The following is a 25,601-nucleotide window of genomic DNA, read 5'->3' as shown; positions in this document are numbered from 1 at the left end:
TTTTTAGTCCACCACGCAAATTCAAGCAATTCCTAAAGTAGTCAATAACCGAATTCGTCGATCTCAAAAACGGTGTACCCAGTAAACACGAACAGGGTAACTCTTTAACCACCTTAAACCATACCCTCTCAAAATGACCTGAGAGATTTACGTTCACTAGAATTTCCATGTTCGTATAAAAATTAAGTCCTGATGGTGCATTAACCAACTTCTCTGGAGTAGATTTAATAAATCTCTCCAACCCACAAGCTTGAACCAAGTCTAAACGTATTATATTAAAGCTTGAGCCACCATCAATACAAATATCGGACAAGCGTCCATGAATCCTCCCAACTACAAAAGAAGCCACAGTGTCAGACATCTCACATGGAATGGTTACTGCTGAATTTTTAATTTTCTTTGAATAATCAGACTTTTCAAAACGATCCTTGTATATTCCTCGAGCCTGAGACTTAACTTTCATCTGACTCTGAACATCAAATGAATTAGGTTGATCCAAATGTACATTAGTATTATGTTTTCCAGATTTTTCAAAATTTTTGGAATAACTAACATCAGGATTTTGGTTAAACATTACTAAATTCGATTTCCTTCTAGAAATGCCCATCTCCTTATTATATTCCGTCTGATTTCTAAATTCTAAATCATGCCTTTCAGCAATTTCCAATAACTCTAACCTAGACACTGGAACATAATTATTTAACATTTTAAATTTATGATTTGGGTTCATCCCACTAATCATTACATTAACCATGTCGTACTCATTTACCCCGAATTGCAAAATATTCATAGCAATAAATACTGATTTGACATACTGATAAACCGATTCTGACAATCGCTGACGCCTATATATTTTCTCAGAAATAAATTGATGTAAACAAACTGGGGTAATAAACAGACCCACAAGCCTGCCTCTTAATTCACTCCAACTCATTTGATTATTTAAAGCAAATAATATTTCTTTCAAAAAAGCTCCTTGACACTTTCCAATTAACAATGACAGAATCATATTAAGAGAGTAACTAGTGTCTAGTAAAGTCTCTTCAATTTTGGACAAAATGTCAAATACAAGTACGCTATCGCTACCATCGGTTAACTTGACATCCTTAAATTTACATTCAAGAAAGTCGTTCGTTCTCTTAAAGGTATATTTCAACAAAAGATTATGTTCGAAATGCGAGTCTTCATTAATATTACCAAGATTTGGCAACCCTGCATTTACATCACCCCGTAACGGAGGTTCTCTAGTGTAATATAAATGCCTATTATTATGACTTAACCTAGGTGTTAAATTTCTCATCAAAGAAACTCGCTTATAATAATCTCTTAAATTTAGATAACCAGATGGCGATGATAATCTATTAGCCTCTGACGATCTAAATTCAGATGGAACACAACGACCTAATTGTCCTGAATTATCAAAGGGCTCACTAAAATTTACCTGTCTGTGATCACGAGCAGTTTCATTTACACTGCCGACATTAGCTAATCTACTAAAATTATTAGCAAAATTCTGAGGGCTCACTCCAGATTCTAAATCAACATTCAAGGTTGATGAGCGTCTTCTAGCAAAGCTATCAAAAATGGGTGGAGTCAAAGACATATTCACCTGACCACAGTCAGACCTAGTCTCAAGGTCCATAAAACCGGTACGGTCGAGGGTTACAAATTCTGAATTCTGTTCAGGAATGTCAATAGATACATAATCCCTTGGGCTACACATGATATTCAATAATAAATAAATAAATATCAATTCAAACATTTAACAACCAATTATCATCACAAATGTACCCACTAACTACTGACACTACAGTCGAACCAAACATAAGATCAAATGGAATCAACCTAACAAACACCTTCCTTGCTTACCTTTGCTAATAATGAAAATTTATTACAAGCTTCTTTTTTTTTTCAACTGATGACGAAAGATACTCAATAACACATTAAAAAATTTTCATATATCGAAAAAAAGTTAATATTAAATTCAAAATTTATTATGACAACGCTAATAACTATATTAACCACAAATTAGACGGGTAGTATAATTAAACTCTATATTCATATTACCAGACTTAAACAACACAAAGTTATTTTTTTTTTTTAAACTTGGAACAACACAAAAGTTGTTTTGAGAATTTGGAACAACACAAAAGTTGTTTTGGAACTTGGAAGGAAGCCACAGATGTAACGCCCCTATCCAGGCCCAATCACTGCAACGCGGGAAATACGTCGAACGATCTAGCCAACAGAAAGGGCTTTGCGCGGACCAGATACATGCTCAAGAATTACTGGCGGAATGAAAATCCAGAGGTTTGGCAATATGGGAAAATCACAAAAAAGCAGTATAAATTCAATAAGAAACACAACAAATCAGATTTATAATTTTATTTACAATTAATAATACAGATTTCAAAAAAAAATTCTTCTTCTTCCTGGTAGTCAAAAAAAAAATATTTAATTTTAAAAAAATTAATTGTATTGAAATAATTATGTCAATTCCTTCTTGGATGAAATTTCAATTATCATTGGATACAATGCACACAAAGGCCAATCCAGGACCTCTCTCATTAAAGGTACAAAATTCCAGATTCAGTTTACAGTCGTCGGAGGCCAGTCCAGGACCTCTTCCATTAAATGCAACAAATTCAGATTATCCACTAACGTTTGAGGCCAGTCCAAGACCTCACCTTCTTCAGACCTAATTTTTACCTATTAAAGCTTCCGAACTATCAAGTTTAATTTATTTCTACCATTTATTAGTAAAGATTTCCTTCCTGTGTTTGTACTCTCTGATCTAGTCAAGAAATTATTAAAGGAGCTAATAATCCAACAAATAAATTAATAACTTCCTTAAATCCAGAAAAAATATCCTTTTCAATAATTATATTACTTATTATTCCGATGCCTGAGACTCGGATATTAATTTCCAAGCAAGTTATTTCCTCTCTAATTATTTTTAATCAAAAAATATTATTTAACTTCACGCGTAATAATTCCAAGAAAATAATTTTTGAAATCGCAGATTCTGGTGACCAAACCTGAAAAAGACAACATTCATATAACTGAGGTTTTGGGTCCAAACCCTCCACCTCGCTTCCCCTGGATTTTCAGTTGGAACAGGGACAACCGTAATGAATCCTTATTCTTTGAGAATTAAGCAAGCCAATTACTCTCTATTTTGGAGGCAATTACACAACCCACACAAGACGTCACAAACATTGGACTTAAACAGGAACTAACTTAGTACAAAGTTTTAACACTCACCTCATTTTTTCCTTAGTAATATATTACCTCTCTGGAATAATTCCTGGCTTCAATTGACTTTGGACCACTCCATGAAAACAAGAATAATTTTCATTTTATGAGGAGAAAATAGCATAAAGAGAAATCACCGGGCCTGGGGACCACCGGAGTCCGAAATCAGATCCACTTAATATCCCAAGAGGGAAAAGAAATTGATACCTCTCATGCATACAGTTCCATTACTAATTTAAAAAAATATATTTTTACACATCACTCGCAAAAAAAAAAAAATATATATATATATATCGTCAAACCACTCTAAGGCAACAGCTGCTATAACAAACCAACAGCAATTAACAGAAGCACACGAAAAATTGCATACTTCTCAGAATTCCAATACGTAATATATTAACTCGAACAACACTTCACTCCTCATAGCACAAATTATTCTTGTTTTGCACTGTTCTTCAAATAATAATAATATTTCGTCGAAAAATCCAATAATCTTTATCAACTGACTGGATTCCTATTTCACTGCCACTCCATTTTGACAAGCATGGAAAGCGAGACCACATAGAAACATGCAAGCACACAAAGCGAGGTCACAAGCAATCCAACAAGTACAAATTCGTAACGAACACAGCAATCCCTAGTCATGATCCGATCCACAGGGCAGCTTCCTTCCAAGTTACCACACAAAGGTGGGAGCTTGGAGAAGTCAGCTGCGGTCATGCGCAAAGAAACAAAGGTCACCACTAGTAATCCTAACTCGACCGTAAGGTCGCATGGGAGAAAAAAAAACTCTCGACCGTAAGGTCGCACGGGAGAAAGGAAATCTTTTTACATTTTATATTTTTTCTTTTTTTTGTAAGTCTTGATAATGTAAATTAACAGTAGTTAATTTCCTTAGTATTTTAAATACATAATACAACAGCAACAAAGAATATTTTTTTTGAAAAGTGTAACGGTACGTTACAAAGTACAATCAAATATCACTACATTAATCATTAGTTTTAATTAACTGAATTGAGCTGAGAATTAAATCTTGATCTCGAAAGATTAACTATTGAGTTTATGCGTTCTGTACCTTTCCAAAATAATAAATGCTGGAATTGGTTTCAAGGTTGTTTCTGAGTGAATACTTTCATCAAAATAATATTAAAAATTATAGAAAGATTTTCGAGATATTCAAGTCGAGTCGAGATTTTTACGAGCAGTCTCGACTCGAAAATTCGAATTTTACGAAGTGTGTCTCGACTTGTGCGCATCCCTATTGAAGAGCGATCAAGTAGCTGCTCCCAAATAGCGTTTCTAAAAACGATTGTGCAAGTACCGAAGGTTCTGAAAGATGGATATTTGGATAGTTTACATACTAGTTCCTCAGTGTCTTGATCTGACTAAAATAGGTCCCATAGTACTGGAGTTATGAACTTTAAAAGTTCACTTGTTTTACGTTTTCGGCACCCTAGGACACCGAAACTATGCACTTTTGAACACATGTCCACATGAACTTTTTTTTTTCTTATTTTGATGGGAGGAATCTGTTCGCAAGATATTGTAACACATTTTTGTATATTACGTATTCTGCCTTTATGCAGATCCTGGGATTAATGAGGTGTATTATTTATTTATTTATTTTATTTTAGATTTAGGCCTGGAAATGTTTCTTACACGTTTCTCGATCTTTAGATCTAGTTTCCTCTTTTTAATTCCCAATATTTTCTTCTATTTTTCAAGTCATCAATCAGTTGTGTCCTTCTTCTTCTTATTCCTCACTTTTGGGGAAGGGGTGGAACCCCTGGACCAGATAGACTTCCCCTGTGGGCAAGGGCGCCCAAGTTGTGGTTTCCAAGGAGGGAGGGCAAGTATAAGCGACGCTTAAAATATAATTTCAATTTTTGCTGTGAATAATGTAAAAATTCTATTCGGTTTTCGATATTCCCAAGTATAATTTCCTCTTAGGGGGGAGCAAGCGCCCCACCTTTTTCCCCTGATGGGCGCCCTTGCCTGGGGTGTGTCCCTGCTTCAGTATCAGTTTCAGCTTATTAAGTCCCATGGTTGTCTTACAGCATACATTTTTAAATTTACAAAAAAATCTTTTTCTTTGATTTTCTCGAAACCTACGCATGAGGATTTAAACTGACCCATATCATTTTGTTCAGTTTGATTAGATCTATCAAATGATCTATATCAGAGGCGGATCTAGAAGTTAAAAACTGGGGGAACTGACAGAAGCCAGACTATGATATGTATATCATAAGTTTACTATAGACTTTCAAAAATATATAAATAATAGCTAAAATTATTTTTGTTACTCAAAAAAAAAAACTAGGGGTTCTAGACACCCCCGGCCTCAGGCTAGATCCGCCACTGTGACATTTTTTTGTTTCCGTTAATAATATAGTAGGTCTATTGTAGATCTAATTAAAACAAAACAAATATTGGAGTATGGTAGAGTAGTTTTTATGTTGCATACTGTTTTGTTAACTCTGTATTTAGTATACTTTGCGTGAAGACATCTGCCCACTTTTTTTGTGAGAACCCAACCAGACAATGTTATGTACGTGATATTTCAAATATAGTAATCGTCGAGTTTATTAGGTGGTCCGTCCCTGAGGTTATTTGGCCACGAACAGTTAGTTATGTGTAGTAATGTTGCTGAGAGGGAAGGCTTGAAAGACATGTAATGTATAATGTGTAGAAAAGAGACACAGCTTGTTAAGAAATAAACTAGTATTTTTTTTTCTTTTTTTAAATTTAAATCCAGGCTGTGAAGTTACAGCAGGGTTCTTAGCGTCTAATCGTCACGATCTTCATACCTTCAGGGCTTTTTCAAATGATAGTGTAACAGGAGGTAAGCGTATGTTAATATTTATTATTATAATGTGTAATTTTATGAGCTTGGTGTTGGGTTATTGCGTGATAATATTGTATGTTCCCACTTTATTATTGTTTGTATAAAAATGTGTGTTTTTTTTTTCGTGTGTGTATGTGAGTGGACAGATGAACTAACGCATAAAGTCATTTCTAGCTTACAAATTGTGGTGTACAAACAAACGGCTTTTGAACAGCTTTTGAACAGATAATCAAGAATTTCTGTTCAATCTTTTTGTCTATTATCTTGTACTAAGAGACAAAGGTGCCGATTTCCCTGTAACTTTGAATAGGGGGGGGGGGTGCAGTCAGATGTGTGTTTGGTTGCAGAAGGCATATATGAGGATTTTAAGACAAACTGATTTCAAATTATGCAAAATATTGAATATTCATAAATACAAAGCGGGTCCCAAATGAGCTTTGGGGGGTGGTTCCACTGACCCCCCAGGATCGGCGTTCTTGCTAAGAGAACAAAATACGAATAAGATACAATTAGATACTAACTGTTAACTACGTATTTTGTTTCCCAGCTTACGAAAAAATAGCGCGGAAGGGGGGTCTACCGGGTCCGAACTCCTCCCCAAAACTTCCTAACTTAACATACATTTTTGTAAATTTCCTCAGTAAAACTATATTTGTTTAGCAGAGAAATTATTGCTGTAGCATGAAAATTTGATCTTACACTTCATCTGTACTCTTTCTCTTATAAAAACAATTTAGTTCTATCATTTTTTTCCTGAACATGTAGGTGGAAATATTTTACAATTACTTGTCGTCTTTTCGGGTGCATACAAATAGTTTATATTTCATCAAGAACAGAAACGTTATAGTTTTTTTTTCTCTCATTCTTCAATAACAAGAACGAAGAAGTAGTTTTTCTTTCATACAAATAGTTTATATTTTATCAATAACAGAAGTGTAATAGTTTATTTTCTCATTCTTCTATAACACAAACATAGAGTAGTTTTGTTCCCATACAAATAGTTTATATTTCTTTAATAACAGAAACGTTACAGTCTATCTTCTCATTTTTAAATAATAGAATTGTTCCTCAAGAAGCAAATTATCGCTACAATAATGTAATTCATTTTTATGGAAATAAAACTGTATATTTACTGTATTTGCTGTAAAAAAAAAAAAAAAAAAAAGCAACGGGAATGATTACAAACAGAAAAGAAAGTAGTTAAATTTTGACTTAAAAACTAATGTGGTTGAACTTTTAGGAAAATAAAATTGGTAGGCCTACTTTACGTATACTGGTACCTACTGTAAAAGTGGTGGAAATTATTTCTAAGAAAACTATTGCTACATTTCTGCTGCAAAAGTAACATAAACTGTATAGCTTTATACTTATGATGCCCGAAAAACTCAAAGGGTAAGAACCTAATTTTTACCATTTAAGAGATTATGTTGTGCTAGTAATTACAGAATACAGCTGGACACTTTCACACAGTTCTGTACTGCCAACTATAGTAGATGTTACTTTTTTTTTTTTTTTTTTAATCTTTCTTACAAAAGGGGTTGATGTCTGCATGTATGGAAGGAGGGACAAATGAGTTACTTTAACAGAGGAATATGTTGGTTACACATCACGTGGGGCCTACTTGTGTTGCTGGGAGGGATTTGATGTTGCACATCCCAACTAAGCATGCGGGCGGATCTTCCCCCACCATCGTATACAATATTCCTTTTCCCTCCTCTTACTCGTTTACCCGTCGCTTCACTCTGGAATCCTCTCTATCTCAAAGCAGGAGCAAGTGAAAAACCTCATCCAGCTTGAGAGGAGGTGGGTTTATGAGGACTCCAGAAGACGTCATCTGGACTACATCATGGGATATCAGCAAGAGCAGCAGTCAACTCAGTGCTTCGCCACATATTCTACTTATTTATGGAAACATTCACAGCTGCTTCAAAACAATCAGTGTCTCGAAGGATTAGACCTGATGAATCCCTGCTATTAGGCATGTCTTCTCTTCAAGTAGTTTTTGAACAGGATTTTTTTTTCTTTTTGTAAGGTTTGTGAGGAGTTCATTATCCCACACCCTCTAACGACAATCTGGCAAGGGAGGGCAAACATTGGTAATAGACTGCTATAATGCATCACAGTTGCAAGGGGAGAAAAATCCACCCTATTCAATAAGCTTAGGAATTTTCCCTTCTGTTCATCTTCACTAAGAAGTCCAAGATGGCAAGTGTTATAATAATAATTATTATTATTATGGAATGTCCTATTCGAACGAAACTACTAGTTAATAACTAAATTAGGTTATTTGGATGTATGGTATGGGCGTCTGAAGGAGAGCAGGGGGGCCGGCCCCCCCTGTGTTACGAAAATGTAATAAATTTCTTAAGATTTTCTTAATACAAATAAAAAAAATATTAAACATAATATTGCAAGCAGGGAGATGGGCTCCCCTAGAAGATTTTCTTCGGGCGCCCATGATGTATGGGGAATTAAAAACAAATATAGCTATGCCAAACAAAGACTTTTGAAAAATAGAAAAACGTAGTTCATAGGTTGTTAAATACAAAGTTACGTGCCCTCCCAGCGGGTCTAGTGGGACGCTAACAACAGCAGAGTGATTTCGGATATTAAGGCACAGTCCTTTAGAGATTCGAGTTCTCTAGAGTATTCGATTCAAATGTCGAATTAAAAAAAAAAGCGTGATCTTAGTGCATAAGTTCCCGGCAGTGCCGTAACTTGTAGGGATGCAAGGAGCAAAGATAAAATTTTCTCACTTCATATGACAAAATATGAACACGAACGTATAAATTTACTATGGAATGACTCACTCTCACCGAAAAAGTATTTTTTTTTTAATGAAACGAAAAGGTGACCTAGGCCCACGAAAATCTCATTTCGAAAATTCTGCCTCTTCCACAATCCCAATTGTAAAATGACTATATAGAGTGGCCCAAAAGTAGGTATACAGTCTCGTACTGATCAATTCATTGCTTTTTACTTAGTTTCTTTATTATTTGTTCTTAATGTCTTTTTATTTATATCTTAAGCCCGGAACAGCCGAAGCAAATAAACCTATGTATAAGTTAGAATGTTATACTTAATCAATGCAGGAGTATGTACCTACTTTTGGGCCACCCTGTTTAAGAGCTAATGGTTTAAGTTTTTTCCTTGTTTGAGTCCTTAAATTATAATGTTCTTAACTTTACAATTACGGTTTCCTTGGATGCATATCTTTACCCGGTCAACACTTAAGATTGTGTGCTCCCATCAGGAGTTGAACCAGTCACCACGCGCACAAAATTCCAGGCGCTAACCCAGAAATTTTTCTTTGGAGGGGTCCAAGCTTTTGGTGGAGGGGGTCCAATATTACGAGACATTACGTCTGTGTAGTACTGAACGGGTATTATTGTACAGAAAAAAATTACTTCTACGTTTTTTTTTTTTTTAAATTAAAAATGAGAAGATAGACTGTAAGGTTTCTGTTATTGAAGAAATATAAACTGTTTGTATGAGAAGAAAACTACGTTTGTGTTATTGAAGAATTAGAAAGGAAATTATAACTTTTCTGTTATTGATGAAATATAAACTACTTGTATGAGAAGAAAACTACGTTATTGAAGAATGAGAAAAGAAACTATAACGTTTTTGTTATTGATGAAATATAAACTATTTGTATGAGAAGAAACCTACTTCTTCGTTCTTGTTATTGAAGAATGAGAATAGAAGTTATAACGCTTATGTTATTGAAGAAATAGAAACTATTTGTATGAAAAGAAAACTATTTGTATTTCTATGTTTCTTTCATTAGAAATGGGAAGATAAACTACAACGTTTCTGTTATCGAAGAAACATAAGCTATTTGTGTGAGAAGAAAACTACTTCTTCGTTCTTGTTATTGAAGAATGAGAAGATAAACTATAACGTTTCTGTTATTGATGAAATATAAACTATTTGTATGAGAAGAAAACTACTTCTACGTTTCTGTTATTGAAGAATGAGAAAAGAAACTGTAACGTTTCTGTTATTGAAGAATGAGAAGGGGAATTATAACGTTTCTGTTATTGATGAAATATAAACTATTTGTATGAGAAGAAAACTACTTCTACGTTTCTGTTATTGAAGAATGAGAAAAGAAACTGTAACGTTTCTGTTATTGAAGAATGAGAAGGGGAATTATAACGTTTCTGTTATTGATGAAATATAAACTATTTGTATGAGAAGAAAACTACTTCTACGTTTCTGTTATTGAAGAATGAGAAAAGAAACTGTAACGTTTCTGTTATTGAAGAATGAGAAGGGGAATTATAACGTTTCTGTTATTGATGAAATATAAACTATTTGTATGAGAAGAAAACTACTTCTACGTTTCTGTTATTGAAGAATGAGAAAAGAAACTGTAACGTTTCTGTTATTGAAGAATGAGAAGGGGAATTATAACGTTTCTGTTATTGATGAAATATAAACTATTTGTATGAGAAGAAAACTACTTCTACGTTTCTGTTATTGAAGAATGAGAAAATAAACTGTAACGTTTCTGTTATTGAAGAATGAGAAGGGGAATTATAACGTTTCTGTTATTGATGAAATATAAACTATTTGTATGAGAAGAAAACTACTTCTACATTCCTGCTATTAATAAATACCGGATTAAAATACAGATTAAAACTATTTCTACAGTCCTATTATTGAATAGATATAAATTAACGCACTTCTGTGAGAAGAAAACTACTTCTGCTCAAGAAACATATACTGTAGTATTCCTACAATGACAAATCTGTTACTAAAGAAATGGAAAGCAGGACACTAGTATTACGTTCATGTTACTTTAAAAAAATGTAAACTATTCCTAAGTTAAAAAAAAAAAAACTTATTTACGTTTTCATTATTGAAGAAATTTAAACTATTCCTTGGAGCAAATCTATTTCTATGTTTCTGTTATATATTCTTGTTTCTTCGAAATTGTTTCTTCGAAATTGAATATAATTCTATGCTTTTGTTATTAACATAGAATTTATAGATTATTGAAAAGATGCGTGGAATCCTTAACTTGAAAAAAAAAACAGCTTCTTTTCTGTTCTTGAAGAAATGTAAATTTTCCTACGAGAAGAAAGGAACTAGTTGGAGAAATGCAAATTATCCCAACGAAAAGGAAGCTGCTTCTACGTTTCTGTTTTGAAGAAAAGGAAATCATTTCTTAGAGAAGATAAGTATTTCAACATTTCAGTTGTTGAAGAGATGGAAACTATATTTACGAAACGAAAATTATTTCTATGTTTTCGCTATAAAATACCATTATTTTTTGAGATAATGAAAGACTAGTGACGTATAATTCTTACAATGGTGATTGTTGTTTATGTCAGAAGAATTTTATGGATACTTTTTCTTTGTTTGCTTTGTTCGTTCGCCTTTGTGGAATCGACATTCTCTCACCCTCTGTTGTCAAGTGCTTTAGTGCATTAGCAAGTAGACTTGTCAACAAGTCGCATGGCCATACAGGAGCCAAATATATACATGCAGGGAAAGAGGAGAGAAAAGAAGAAATCCCGCTCTTGTTCCATGTTGTTGGTCGTTGTGGTGTGTTTATAATGTATTGTGTCTCTCAGAAGTCAAACCAAACATCACCCTCTCATCACGTCATTCGTACAACTCTTAACAGTCCTAAAGTAAACATGGCCTCGACACAAGTCTACAGGGGAGCTCTAAAGTGTTGGCATCTACGATAAGATCATAGAGGAAAATCTTGAACGAGTATCATCATCGTTATGAGTGTTCTGCCTTAACTGGTAGCTTACTTTCTACAAATTCAGAATGTCTTGTTTATGTTGGTCCCTTGTTAATGGTCAATGAACCGAAAATAAATTGGATTCCGACAGGGGTGTCCATCCCACTCCTAGCACTTAGGCTCAACATCCCAAAATTTACCATTTTTTCTCAACAAATTGGCCATTATATCCCCTAAATTTAAAGTTCTACCTCTAAATTTACATTTTATACACCAAATTTTCATTTTCGTCCCCAAATTTACCATTTTCTTCTCAAATTTATATTTTCCCCACAAACTTAATGTTCTGTTCCCCTTAAATTTACAATTATTTCATCTAAATTTACAATTCTTCCCCTAAATTTACCATTATATCCCCAAATTTACCTTTGTCCCCATAAATTTACTACTCTATCCCCCTCAAATTTACCATCATACCCGCTAAACTTACCGTTCTACCCCTAAATTTACCATTATACAACGCAAATTTATCCTTCTCCCCACAAATGTACTATTTGTCCCCTCAAATTTAAAATTATGAAGAGAAATATAAAGTTTTTTTTTGTCTCTTCTCGTAAAATTTGCAGAAATCTTGTTTCGTCTCGATTCTCGAAGAATACTTTCTCGTCTCGTCTTGATTCTCGATTAAAGTTCTTCTCTTCTCGTTTCGTTTTGTAAATTTTTTGTTCGAAATTCATGCTCTGACTTTTTTTTTTTAATTAATTTCATGTAGAAGTTGGCAGAATCCTTCCGCGTCACTGGTTCACAAAAGCGTGATATAACAAGATTTGAACCATATTTATTACTGGAATATATTGTAGAGGGCGTGGTGGCTCAGTGGTAGAGCGTTCACCTCTGGTGCTTCCCTAATAGCATGTTGGTTTGCAGCAAGTCTTTCACTATATTTGATTTTAACTTGCTAGACTTTCCGTGCACTGTACACCTGCTGCAGGCGTTTTGAAAGAGTTACCCGCAAATGTCGTAGTTTGATTTTCACTTGCTAGATTTTACTTGCCTCGGAGGCTTGCTGCAACTTTGCAGCAAGTGTGTCAGTTCCAGTTTCTACCAACAGGTGGCACAAAAGTCTAATCTTAGAAATATCCCCGCCAGGCCGACATTTGTAGTAGGTGCAAAGTGTATGAAGCATTAAAACAAGTGGATAATTAAGATAATTACGTAAGTATTCAGTATGTAGAGATATTTTTTTTATTTAAACGTGTATTGTTTGACAAAGTTGTTGAGAAAAATATACTGTGTGATTGTTCGTATACAGTAAATGTTCGGTTTGTAAAAGGCATGCAATGCAATGCAAGTATATACCTGGAGAAGACTTACTACATTCACTTGCTGAAGACCTGCTGTAGACTTGCAATGCAAGTATATACTTATAGAAAACTTACTACAAACTTGCTGTAGACTTGCAGTACAAGTGGTATCCTTGCAGAGACTTGCGTCAAACTTGCACTAACTTGCTGCCGACTTGCTGTGCACTTGCAGTGCAAGTGGAAACTTGCAGTAGGCTTGCTGTGCAAGTAAACCCCTTGCAGAAACTTGCTTTGCAAACTTACCATACACTTGCACTGCAGGCGTGCTGCAAGTTCGAAGAGCGTCAACTAGGAAGTTTGCATTAAACTTTCATCAAACTTGCAGACTTGCATCACAAGTCTGCTGCAAATTTGCCAGACTTGAATTGCAAATCTGCTGCAAGTTTACTGCAAGTCATTTTTGCTATCTGGGTTGGGGTCCCGGGTTCGATCCCAGCCCCCGCCAAGTGAACTTTGTGGTGGACAAACACCGAGCTCGTGGGTTTTCTCGGGGTTCTCCCGTTTCCTCCCACTTTCTTCATTCCACCATTTCACTCATCTCTCATAATCACCGTCTCCTTTAGCCTAACCGGCATAACCGTGGGACGTAAAACTCAAAGATTTCATTTGGAATATATTGTATAACGACTATCGCATAAATGTTCATTGTGTTCACACGATCACTTTATCAATTTATAGTTTTTGTATGCTATGAATCACGTAACACTAAAACATTGTTGTTTTGAGTCCTAAGACTTGGGTGAACTAGTGTTGCTCATCGGACTAGTGAAATTACTCGTCTTGAAACAGAGTCAAGAATTGTAATGGTTTTCGTCCCGTCTCGAATTTAAAAAGAAAATACTTTTCTTTTCATCTCGACTCTTGTCTCGGGAGTCACGGTGGCTCAATGATAGGGCGCTTACCTCTGGTACGTTGGGTCCCTGGTTCGATCCCCGGCCAAGTAAATTTGTGGTGGACAACATCGTGTCTGTGGGGAGTACTCTCGTTTCCTTCCACTTTCTCGTTCCGCCAATTCTTCCATCATCATTCACTTGTTTTAATCATCGACTTCCTTAGTCTAAATGGCATAATCCTAGGACGTTTCGAGGTGACAGATCTGTCGGAAAGGTTCTAACAGCTTTTTCAGGCCAGCCAGCCATCCTGTGTGAGGATTTCCACCTCATTCACACCAGACAAATACTGGGATAGTACCTCACATAATGATCTCAGCTGCTTCTTTCCTTTCTTCCCCAATTCCTCGTTCGAGGGCAGTGTGATCACCGAAGGACGTCAACCCTCATATGAGTGACAGGTTAACATGGTCATAGATGCCAAAAACCCAGAAATCTAATTCCTAATCCGTTTTTGAGGTAAAAATCGAGGTTAGACGAGAAATTTCACGTCTCATGGTCAACACTAGATACGCTTTCCGAGACGAGACATCTCTTTCCGATATCTATTTTAAGAAGAGACAGCCTCAACTGTTCTCTAATTGTATTCAAAGCTAAGGTTATGAAGAACGGTGCCTTCTGTCAACGAGGACTTCACATCTTAACCAGGGATTGAACCCTATTCAGCTGGCTGATATATAAACCATAACTTAACTCTCGCACTACCTAGGTATTTTTTTTGTAACGCCAACTACTAGGTGGGATCATTTTGTACCCATCTGTTAAGAGACCCCTTCACGGCGAAATTAAAATACCGCTAATTTTACGGTAATTATGTGATATCTTCAAATAAATAAAAGATAATCGAAAACGGAACAAGAACTCGCTAGACAATATTATTTTACATGAGATACTATTAACACAACTCACTTATCTGATTTCGATTTGCAGCCACTTAGAAAATCGGCATTTATTTTTGTGTTCATAAATGGCTAGTAGGTGACTCGTGATAACGGTACGGTACCTCATGTAAAATGATATTGTCTAGGCCGCTCTTTTTCCACATTTGAATTCTTTTGTCTATTTGAAGATATCACATAATTACTATAAACTTAGCGGTATTTTAATTTCGCAGTGATTGTGTCAGAGATTAAGTGGGCCAAGTTTTCTGAGTGGGTCGTGGGTCAACACCATGTGACTCACTGTTACCCATCACCCACCTGACCCACTGCGACTCACCGACTCACTCTGCTCACTGCATTGTAGACAGTCAGTGTCTTCTGAAGACTGGGAAATTCGTTTATGTTTTACTTTCAAGTTCTCCATTTCCCTTCCTTTTCCATTTGTTTCTGTCTACTTACCTGAGGTGAGTAGACGTCTATATCTAACAGTAAGTGAAAAAAGAACTTCAGGCACTTTTGGGTATTGATATTTGTAATTGTATTAGTAGTAATAGGACTTACTACTTGGCTTTCGAGGAACACAGCCTGTGAGTTTTTAGAGGAGGTAACTACTGGAAAAAATACATTTGTGAAACACTAGTATATAAATTATTATATAAAAATCGAATGTAACTATGTATGCCTGATCATCACATCCAAATTGCAAAGTCAAATGAAATGACTTTTGGTATATCCTATAGTTAGGCCTTAATCCAAACTGGGATGTTATACCGCTTTCATTATAATACACCGCATATCCTAAAGTGGTAGTGGGGATCCGAATTTTTTGCGGAAAAAAAAAACTGAGTATCTCGTAAGCCGTTACGGATCTGAAATTCAGTATATTAATTCTTTATTGAAAATAAACAGAATGTGTCCCAGCATTTTTTAAATTCTCCTTTATGCAGGGGAGTGGGCACTTTCTATATATGGAAAATTTGTAGTAGATTGGTTTGTAAAAATGAACGAAAACGATCGATATTAGTTGAGAAAAAAATTCAGAAACAATTATTAATTCAGAAACAAAAAATACAGTACTTCGCTTCATATATCCATTGCTTGCTACTATAATAAATGCTGAAGCTTATGTTTATTATATGGAGCGCTTAGAGCACAGGGCAATCAACCCATAAAGTTGTGAGAAAAATAGACATAAAATTTGTACTGTAAGCTTAATAACACGGAAGTTTTAAGTTTGGGCTATAAGCATAATTATATGGAAAATTTTACATTTTTCTTTTCCTTTACGTTGGTCTACTTACATTGATTTGGGACTTTCAAATTTCATCCTTTATTTCTACAGAAAAGTAACGATAATTTAACAAGGAAATAATTATACTACCTTAATTTAATTGAAATGAATCGTAGTTTGGCCCATGACAAACACCAGTGTGGTAATTCAAGGGGGAAATGGGGAAATTTCCAGGTACCTCTGAACACTTCCCCGGAACCTCGTTCCCTTTGTGCTTTCTAGGGAGGGAATTGGTAATGACATGACACTGAGTGAGAATTGTTCATTGCGGGTGGTGAGTCAGAGCAGAGATGTTCACCCTCGTGAGGGCATCCTCACCCTCAAGTTCCCTCGCCCGCAGTGACGCGCGGGCGAGGGAGCGCAAGGGCGAGGACAAGTTTTGGCCGCGAGGGCGAGGGTGCGCGAGGGCGAGGAAAAGCTTCGACGAAGAGGGTGAGGGTGCGCGAGGGCGAAGACAAGTTTCGGCAGCAAGGGCGAGGGTGCGCGAGGGCGAGGACAAGCTTCGATGGCGAGGGTGAGGGTGCGCGAGGGCGAGGACAAGTTTTGGCCGCGAGGGCGAGGGTGCACGAGGGCGAGGACAAGCTTCGACGGCGAGGGTGCGCGAGGGCGAGGACAAGTTTCGACAGCGAGTGTGAGGGCGCGCGAGGGCGATGGACAATTCCATTCGCGAGGGCGAGGGTGAACGAGGGCGAGGGCCAACTGCTACTGCGAGGGCGATGGCGAGTGAGGTCGAAGTAAAATGAACATCTATGAGTCAGAGTGGGTTACGGTAGGTGGGGAGTCAGAGTGGGTCACGATGGGTGGTGGTCAGTGGGTCAAGTTTTCATTAACCCACGCCAACTGTGGATTGAGCCTCTTAAGATTAAATATATCTCGTAAAAGAAAACAAATTTAAAAATGTATAGTGACTGAAGTGAACAAACAGTACATGGGATAAGACTAACCGCCAAATTCAGAAAACGCGGGAAACAGCTCTTTATAATACTGCCATCTAGGAGTGACTTGTAATTTCAATTACATCTCCTACGAATGGGGAGAGGGTGTACTTTGTGGCCACCAACTTAAAATAACAAAATTTATGCGAACACTAACGTCAAACTTTCACAAAAATCTACAATCATTGAAGTGAACAGTACACGGAATAAGATTAACCACCAAATTCAGAAAAGGCGGGAAACAGCTCTTTATTTATGCTGCCATCTAGGAGGGATACTTCTAAATGTCAGTCAGACCAACTTAAAATTGCAAATTTATGAGACACATTAACGTTTAATTTTGCAGCACTGTAAGGTATATGCTTTCGCTAAAAACGTTGAGCAATAACATATCTCTTTTATAATTTTAAAGAAAATATTAGAAGAGCAATTACAACAAACATACTGTGGTGGACACAAAGTACCTCCTTGGTAATGTGAGGGTTAAGATCAACCCCCACACCAGGGGCGGATCCAGATCGGAATTCTGGTGGGGCTGTGGGTTGTAATACTGCTACCTAGAGCTACTTTTAAGAGCTCCAAACTCTGGGATAGGTTTTATTTATAAATATGAAATAATGAAAGTTTCCTCTACTGGGGGGGGGGGGGAATCGCCCCTGCTGCACAGCAGTTATAGGTCGTTATACACCGCACAATTTCACCTCTAAGAGAAGTTGAATACAGAACACGCCACTGCACGCGTCTGCAACAATTTTGTATTAGCTTGTTGCGAATACAACGTTAATTGCAGACCTTAATATTAAAAATATTGCGGACCTTACTTTTTTTAAAAAAGCAATACTGTTTTAAACCATTGTTTGGTTTAATTGGCAGGGACAAGGAGGCGGCCCTGTCCCACATCCTTCATCCCTGCCCCGGACTGCAACATCCCACTGAAGAATGTTTTTGAGTCGGGATCACTACTTCTTGCTTTGAAATGCTCTTATTCGAACCCTTCATCTACCCAAGAAACAGACTGCCAGCTGGGTAAACATTCTATAGTAGTGTGGAGGGTGAACTTCTTTTTATGTATGCATGCCTGTATATACTGTATGTGTGTGTTGTGAGAGAGAAAAAGAGCAAAGCTTTGGAAGTTCACCACTGGTGCGCTGACAATCAGCGACAGGAAGACATGGATCATTCGTTCCACTTGGAGTGCAGGGGCCATATTTTTGGCTCACGCACAGGCCTTCCTACGACTCCACCCACTCATCTAATTTTTTTACCCCTCCCCTTTCGTCACTGCCACGCCTCTGTTCAAGACCATGTGCTTGTTGTTGCATTGTGTGAAGATTGAACAAACGGCTCACCGTAAAAAACAAAAAAATTAAAAAAAGAACTGTTGTTGTTTATTTTCCTGTTTTTGTCTTTTTAACTGTCATTGGTAATTCGTAAAAAAAAAAAAAAAAAAAAATACAAAAGACCTAATTTTTCTTTTATATCCTCTGTCCAATTAAATAATTTATTTATTTATTTATTTATTTGTACCCTCAACAGAGTATAAAACTCCAGTTGACAGAAGGTTTACATTTAGTGGTTATGTTCAGTTAACCAGTAAGAATAATAATGATGATAAATAAGCTTCAATTAGTGGTGGGCACAAAAACCGGTTTTCGGTTTTTAGAAAAACCGAAATCGGTTTCGTTTTTTTTTCAAAATTTGTTCTATTTCTGACTCGAATAGTGTTTTCGTTGTTCTCCGGAAACCGAATCCGTTTCCACAGAAATAGTTTTATGTATTTTCCAAAAGTTTCCACCAAAACCAGTTCGGTGAAAAACCGAACCGGTTTTTGGAGGAAACCAAAACCGGTTTTTGGAAGAAAACCGAAATCGGTTTCGGTGAAAAATCGAACCGGTTCTGGAGAAAACCGAAATCTCGGCTTTCGGGTTTTCGGTTTTTGTAGAAACCGGTTTCCGGTTTATATAAAAACCGGTTTTGCCCATCCCTAGTTTCAATATATACATGAATAAATGCATAATAACTACAGACAAATAAAATACAACAAGTGTATAAATAAGCCATGAATCATAGGTCTTCCAAAACTCGGTTCCTGAAGTGACGTTCTCTGTTAGTAAATATATCCAACCACACATTCTCTTTACTTATTACATTGCAAGTAGCACTAATTCTCCAAGTAGGTGACATATACAGTATATTTGTTCTTGCTTTCCGGACAAAAGAATACGCTATTATTTTTTGCACGCGTTTTGAGGGACGGAGCTTGAATAAATAGGTTTTGTAACAGCACTGTTCAGTCGATTTTATTGTGCAGGAGTCTAAAGAGAAAAGAAAATTGAGTCAGTTAGATCGCGGGAAATGTTACTTATTTCTAGTGGCGTATTTACGATTTTATTTCGGGGGGGGGGCTTTGCCAACTTTAGTCTCGGAAATGTGAAAATTCTGCAAGATATTTCGTTTACTTTAATATAGTAAATAACATTTCTGGAAGGGCTTAAGCTCGAAAGCCCCCCTAAGTATGCCACTGCTTATTTCATTGAGGAAAATGTCTCCTTTACACTAGCTAACCTCACTTGTGCATTTCAAAATGAAAATTAAGTATTTCACTTTAACGTCCCACAATTGTGCCCTTTACGCTAAGTCCCCGGCTATTTGTAGCGTTTGCAAAGCGTTTTTATTGCTGATGCGTACGCTTGGAATACGCTGACCATGTATTTAAATGTGGATGGCTAATCACAAACGCGAAAGCAATAAAAACGCGGAGAAAACGTCAGCTCGAGCGTATTTGTTTCGTTTCGGAACAATAGACCGTGTGCTGTTTAAAAGATGTCAAAAGGAAGGGGGAAAAAAGGAAAGATATGTTGCCAGACAAGGGGATTTTAGCAAGAAACAGCTACTTTGAAGATGCTTTGTGAAGAGTACTGGAACTCTGCTATTATAGACCTGGGCTTGGCAAAAAAGACCTGGAAACCGTGACTGGCTCACAGTATGATTTATAACTCTGGCGAAAGTAAAGTTACCAAATAGCCACCTTGGTCGCATTCGTTCTAGGGGGAAACGCTTCGAAAACGCATTCTCAAATAGCCACAGACTAAGAGAGACAATGATTAAAGCAGGTGAATGATGACGGAATGAGAATGTGGGAGGAAACGGGAGTACCCCGGGAAAACCCACGGACACGATCTTGTCCACCACAAACTTATTTAGCCGGGTATCGAACCAGGGACCCCACGCACCAGAGATAAGCGCTCTACCATTGTTTTAAAGTTCCTGACTTTTATTTTCTTTCTCAACCATTTGATCAGGAATGCTAAACTCGACAGGAACACTAATACAAAAACATCGAGGACAGTTAAAATTCCAAAGTCTCTTCCAGCGGGAATCGAACTCGGGTCCACGTACACCAAAGGCGCACACGCTAGCCACTAGACCAGCAGGGAGGGTCCACTGACCTCTGTACCTTCACTTATGCATTTCATTAGTCACATTATTAATTAAAAGAATGACTATTTAATCTTTATTAAATAGTCACACATACACTAAAATGGGTAACATTTCAAATAAAACCATGCTCATAAGACCATTATAAGGACATCTTCCGGGCTGCAATTAATTAATTAAGCTACTTATATTTTGAAAGCAATATACAGGGTGGCCCAAAAGTAGGTATACGCCCCTGCATTGATCAAGTATAACATTCTAGTTTATGGGTATACTTGCTCCGGCTCTTCCGAGCTTAAGATGTAAGTAAAAACACATTAAGAACAAATAATAAAGAAACTATGTCTATCTGAAAGTTAACAATAAGAAATTATATAAAATACAATGAGCTGATCAGTATGGTACTGTTACTGTATACCTACTTTTGGGCTACTCTGTATAGGTTTTCTTTTGTTTACGAATAACTGTAAAGTCTTTAAAAAAAAACACTTATCTCAATTTTAACGAGCCACAACTGATATTGTACAGATGAAAAAAGAAATATGTTTTAAATTGCTTCACTGTACTTCAAACATTTACTCACACGTAAGTATAATGGGGTAACACATTTAAACTTAGAACTGCAGATGCAAATAGAGCATACAGCAAAATAGATCATTTCAGCATCTAATATTGCTCTTTTTCACATGGTCAATTAATTTTAAAGAATTTCTTTTGGGAAAAGTGACTTACACCACTGTAAGTTTAACTTCTCCCTAATTATATAATAAATATATTCCAGCAGAATGTTAAAGTATCAACATATTAAAGTCACTATATACAGGGTTCCGAGAAGTCCCTAACCATTTCTCGGAAGGAGCTCGGTGAATTCAAATGAAGTGTTTATAATATCAAAGAAGACACCGTAACTCAACGAAATCACAGCTGTTCGATATGACTGCCATCAATATGTAAGCAGAGTTACCATCTCACCACGGTGCACCTGAACACACACTGCAACATTGCTGGGGGTAATTGTATGCACTGATGTCTAAATGCTTTCACGCAGGTGTACCGAATCCCTAATCTTCAACTTGTTCTTAACGTCGTCCGAAGAGTATTTGTTTTACATGTTAGCTATTCTGCACTTTAGTAACAAATTGACTAGTGAGCAATGCGCATTAAAGCTGTTCAGGTAGATATTTTCTTCCAACCACATCACTTTGTATGTATATTATTTGTCTCTTTTCAATACGTCAAAATGCTTGACTTTAAGAATAGTTAAAATCACGAAGTCTCTCAATTTCGCGTGGATATAGGATAAGGCCAAACAAAATATGTTTTCCAGAAAATATTTATTTGACCTCGTTTGGTCTGGCAAGAGTTTTACATAAATTTTTAAGACTGTCTAATTTCATACCTAACCTTATAGAAGCTGGTAACAGTTCAATAAGAAACTAATGTAAAGTTTGTGTTTCAGTTTTATCGTGTTGAAACCTCTGATTAACAATGACGGGATAAGTCACGGATTATTGTGTCACGTGGGTTATATGGGTTATGATTTTAGTCTGGTTCACCTGCGTCTGGACAACACCATCTACAGGTGATGTTGGTCCGAGTTTCTAGGTGGTATTGGTCTGAGTTTCTCGATGGTGTTGATCTGGGTCTTGCTTGTCAGGCTCTGTATGACCCGTTGGCATGACAGCAACCCAAATGTTATCAGCTCTAGAACATTGCTGCAGACTTTCGTAGTTGATTTAATTATGTTCAGCATTAGAGCTAGAATATTCATTTGTTTGATTCCTAGTGTGACATTTCTTAATCCATACACCGTGCCTTGAATATTTCACATATAACTTATTAATTCTCGGGTGATATTTCTTAATCATGATACTCGACTTGAATATTTCACATATAGATTATTGATTCTCGGGTGATATTTTTTAAATCAAGGCACCACGACTTGAATATTTCATATATAACTTATTGATTCTCGGGTGATATTTCTTAATCAAGATACCACGACTTGAATATTTCACATATAGCTTATTGATTCTCGGGTGATATTTCTTTATCAATATATCACGACTTGAATATTTCACATATAGATTATTGATTTTCGAGTGATATTTCTTTATCAAGATACCACGACTTGAATATTTCATATATAACTTATTGATTCTCGGGTGATATTTCTTAATCAAAATGCCACGACTTGAATATTTCACATATAGCTTATTGATTCTCGGGTGATATTTCTTAAGGTGGATCACTACCCGGAAGTCAGTATATGCATTAGTTCATTGTCTTAACTAACGCGTAAAGAAATGGCACATATTATAAGTATTACACTATAAAATAGAGTTATGCGTCAGCTACAACATGAGATACTATTTTCTGTGCTTATGTATTCTGTTAGCTAAAAAAGTAACATATAAGAGAAAAACTTGATCAGTTTTAAGATGAGTACACAAGATGGCGCTTGCTGTTAGATTTTGCTACTCCTGTGCACAGTTTTATGAAATTTTTACTTACAAGCATAAATTATTTTACAAGTAGTTGTCTCATTAGGGAATATGGATATTATATTACCGTTCTTCGTGTTATGTTTTACATTTTATTCAAATATTATTTTGTGTTTACGGAAATAGTTTTAGCGGCTGAATCTCATGCTTACGCAGGACGCCATAATGCTTCGTTGCCAAACTTACATGTGTACTGTTGCAGTCACAGTAGTAGGGCAATTCCTTGTTAGCGTTTGAAGTCCAGGGGCGAAACATGTGAATTGTGACAAAACTATTATAGTTAATAAAAGTGGAAAATGGGGAAAGGGAAGGAATCATATATATATGGATGAAGTAGCTACAATCATTGGCATAAGTCACTGTTCAATCTGTAACATTATCCACGCTGTGCTCAGATTTCGGAATGTGTGTGCCAGGATGGTATCACGCCAGTTGATAGACGAACTGAAGCAGCGATGTGTTGATGTGTCACGAGATTTTGCCACGCCGTAAACGAGAAGGTAGTGAGTTTCAGAAGAGATTCGTTACTGGGTATGAAACATGGGTGCACTATTACATTCCGGAAATAAGAAAGCGAGCATGCAATGGCAGTATCCATTATCGGACACAACCATCTACAGGGAAGTTAGTACTTTCTTCTGGGACTAAAAGGGTGACATTTTGGAGCGTTACAGCATAGGGAATGCATAGTTAATAATATCTTGTATTCCGATCTTCAAAAAGGCCCTAAACCTACTATACGAAGTATTACGGACTTCTGAAAACAAATTTCAGTAGAAGCTGACAAAGTATTCTACAGGTACCGTTAGGTACTATAATTAATATAGAAAGTACTGGGCTGTGTTGGCAGCCGGTTGGGTTAGGTTATTAGGGTTTGATGACCTGTTTACGTGTATTGGAAAGTTGTTATATTTCTGTTTTTAGTTGTGATGACATGGAAAGGTTTTTTTTTTGAGTTTGTATGCGTGTCTTTCTATACTGGCTATTTTTAAAAATAATGGAAATTTGAATTAAATCTGTTGATACGTCATTCTGAGAGAATATTTTATTCGTTCACATGTATAACATGTTGAACAATATGTGAGAGAGAGAGAATAAAAGATTACACGAACAATATGTGAGAGAGAGAGAATAAAAGATTACACGAACAATATGTGTGAGAGAGAGAATAAAAGATTACACGAACAATATGTGAGAGAGAATGTGTGATACGCACTGGGATTGAACCCGGAACCCTTAGCAACAGTGGTGAACACTGTATTGTACGGGGAATGAATATGGGACCCTTAGCACCAGAGATGAACGTTGCATTGTACGGGGAATGAATATGGGACTTTTAGCACAAGAGATGAACGTTGCATTGTACGGGGAATGAATATGGGACCCTTAGCAACAGTGGTGAATGCTGTATTGTACTGAAAATGAGCCTGGTACCCTTAGCACCAGAGATGAACGTTGCATTGTACGGGGATTAAATATGGGACCCTTAGCACCAGAGATGAACGCTGTATTGTACGGGGAATGAATATGGGACCCTTAGCACCAGAGATGAATGCTGTATTGTACGGGGACTGAACCCGGGACCCCCAAGCACCGGCGATGTATATTGTATTGTACTGAGAATTATTGCAATTCTCACATGTAAATTGGCGAGAAAAAAAAAATATGGGAAATACGAAGTGTGTATGTATGATTTATTCATCGTTTTTATTCCTTATAGTTAACTCCGTGTTTACAGCCAAGTTTGAAATACGGAGCGAGTGAATTGTTCTTCCGTCTCTTACAGAAGACTAGCTTAGAATGCCATTACTTCCGGGTCGTTGCCTCACACGCTTTTACCTTGCTCCCGATAGAACTATGACTTGTGACACGCATGTATAGAGTGTCAATGCACTTTCTAATTTTTATTTCCGCTTGTACTGGAATAACCTTAGACACTTTCTCCCTTGACCATGAGAAAACTGTCTGGCAACATACTGAAATATTTTTCCATTAACGATGGTTGTTACAGCGATAGTTATCGGCAGTGATGAAGAAGACAGATAGAAATTTTATGTTTCTTCCCCCTTTAAAAGATGTTTTGGGACAAACACGTAAATGTATTTTTGTGGCAATATCTGATTTTGGCAGAATATCTAATATCTGATGAACATGTAAGCATTTTTCCTTAATTAGATTAAAACCGTACATAGACTGTCCTGAATGTTGATCGATCGATACCCTGTCTGAATGAGATTTCTCCAGCGGTTGACGAACTTGAAAATAAGAAATTTTTAGATTTCTCGCTGTGGCAATGAATAAACAATGTTAGCGGACCTTATTTATTTATTTATAATTAATGAAATCGGGTTGAAAACCCGCTGAAAAACATGATGCTTGGGGGAGGGACATAATGAAATCCTTATATATATATATATATATATATATAGTATTGAAATAAAGTTTGTTATTATTGTTTTTACACAGTTCCATAGTGTGTGTGTGTTGAACTTTT

Source organism: Thermobia domestica, chromosome 1 (genome assembly GCF_964235325.1).
Source record: "Thermobia domestica chromosome 1, izTheDome1.hap1.1, whole genome shotgun sequence".
Lineage (NCBI taxonomy): Eukaryota > Metazoa > Arthropoda > Insecta > Zygentoma > Lepismatidae > Thermobia > Thermobia domestica.
This window is presented reverse-complemented; position numbering follows the sequence as displayed.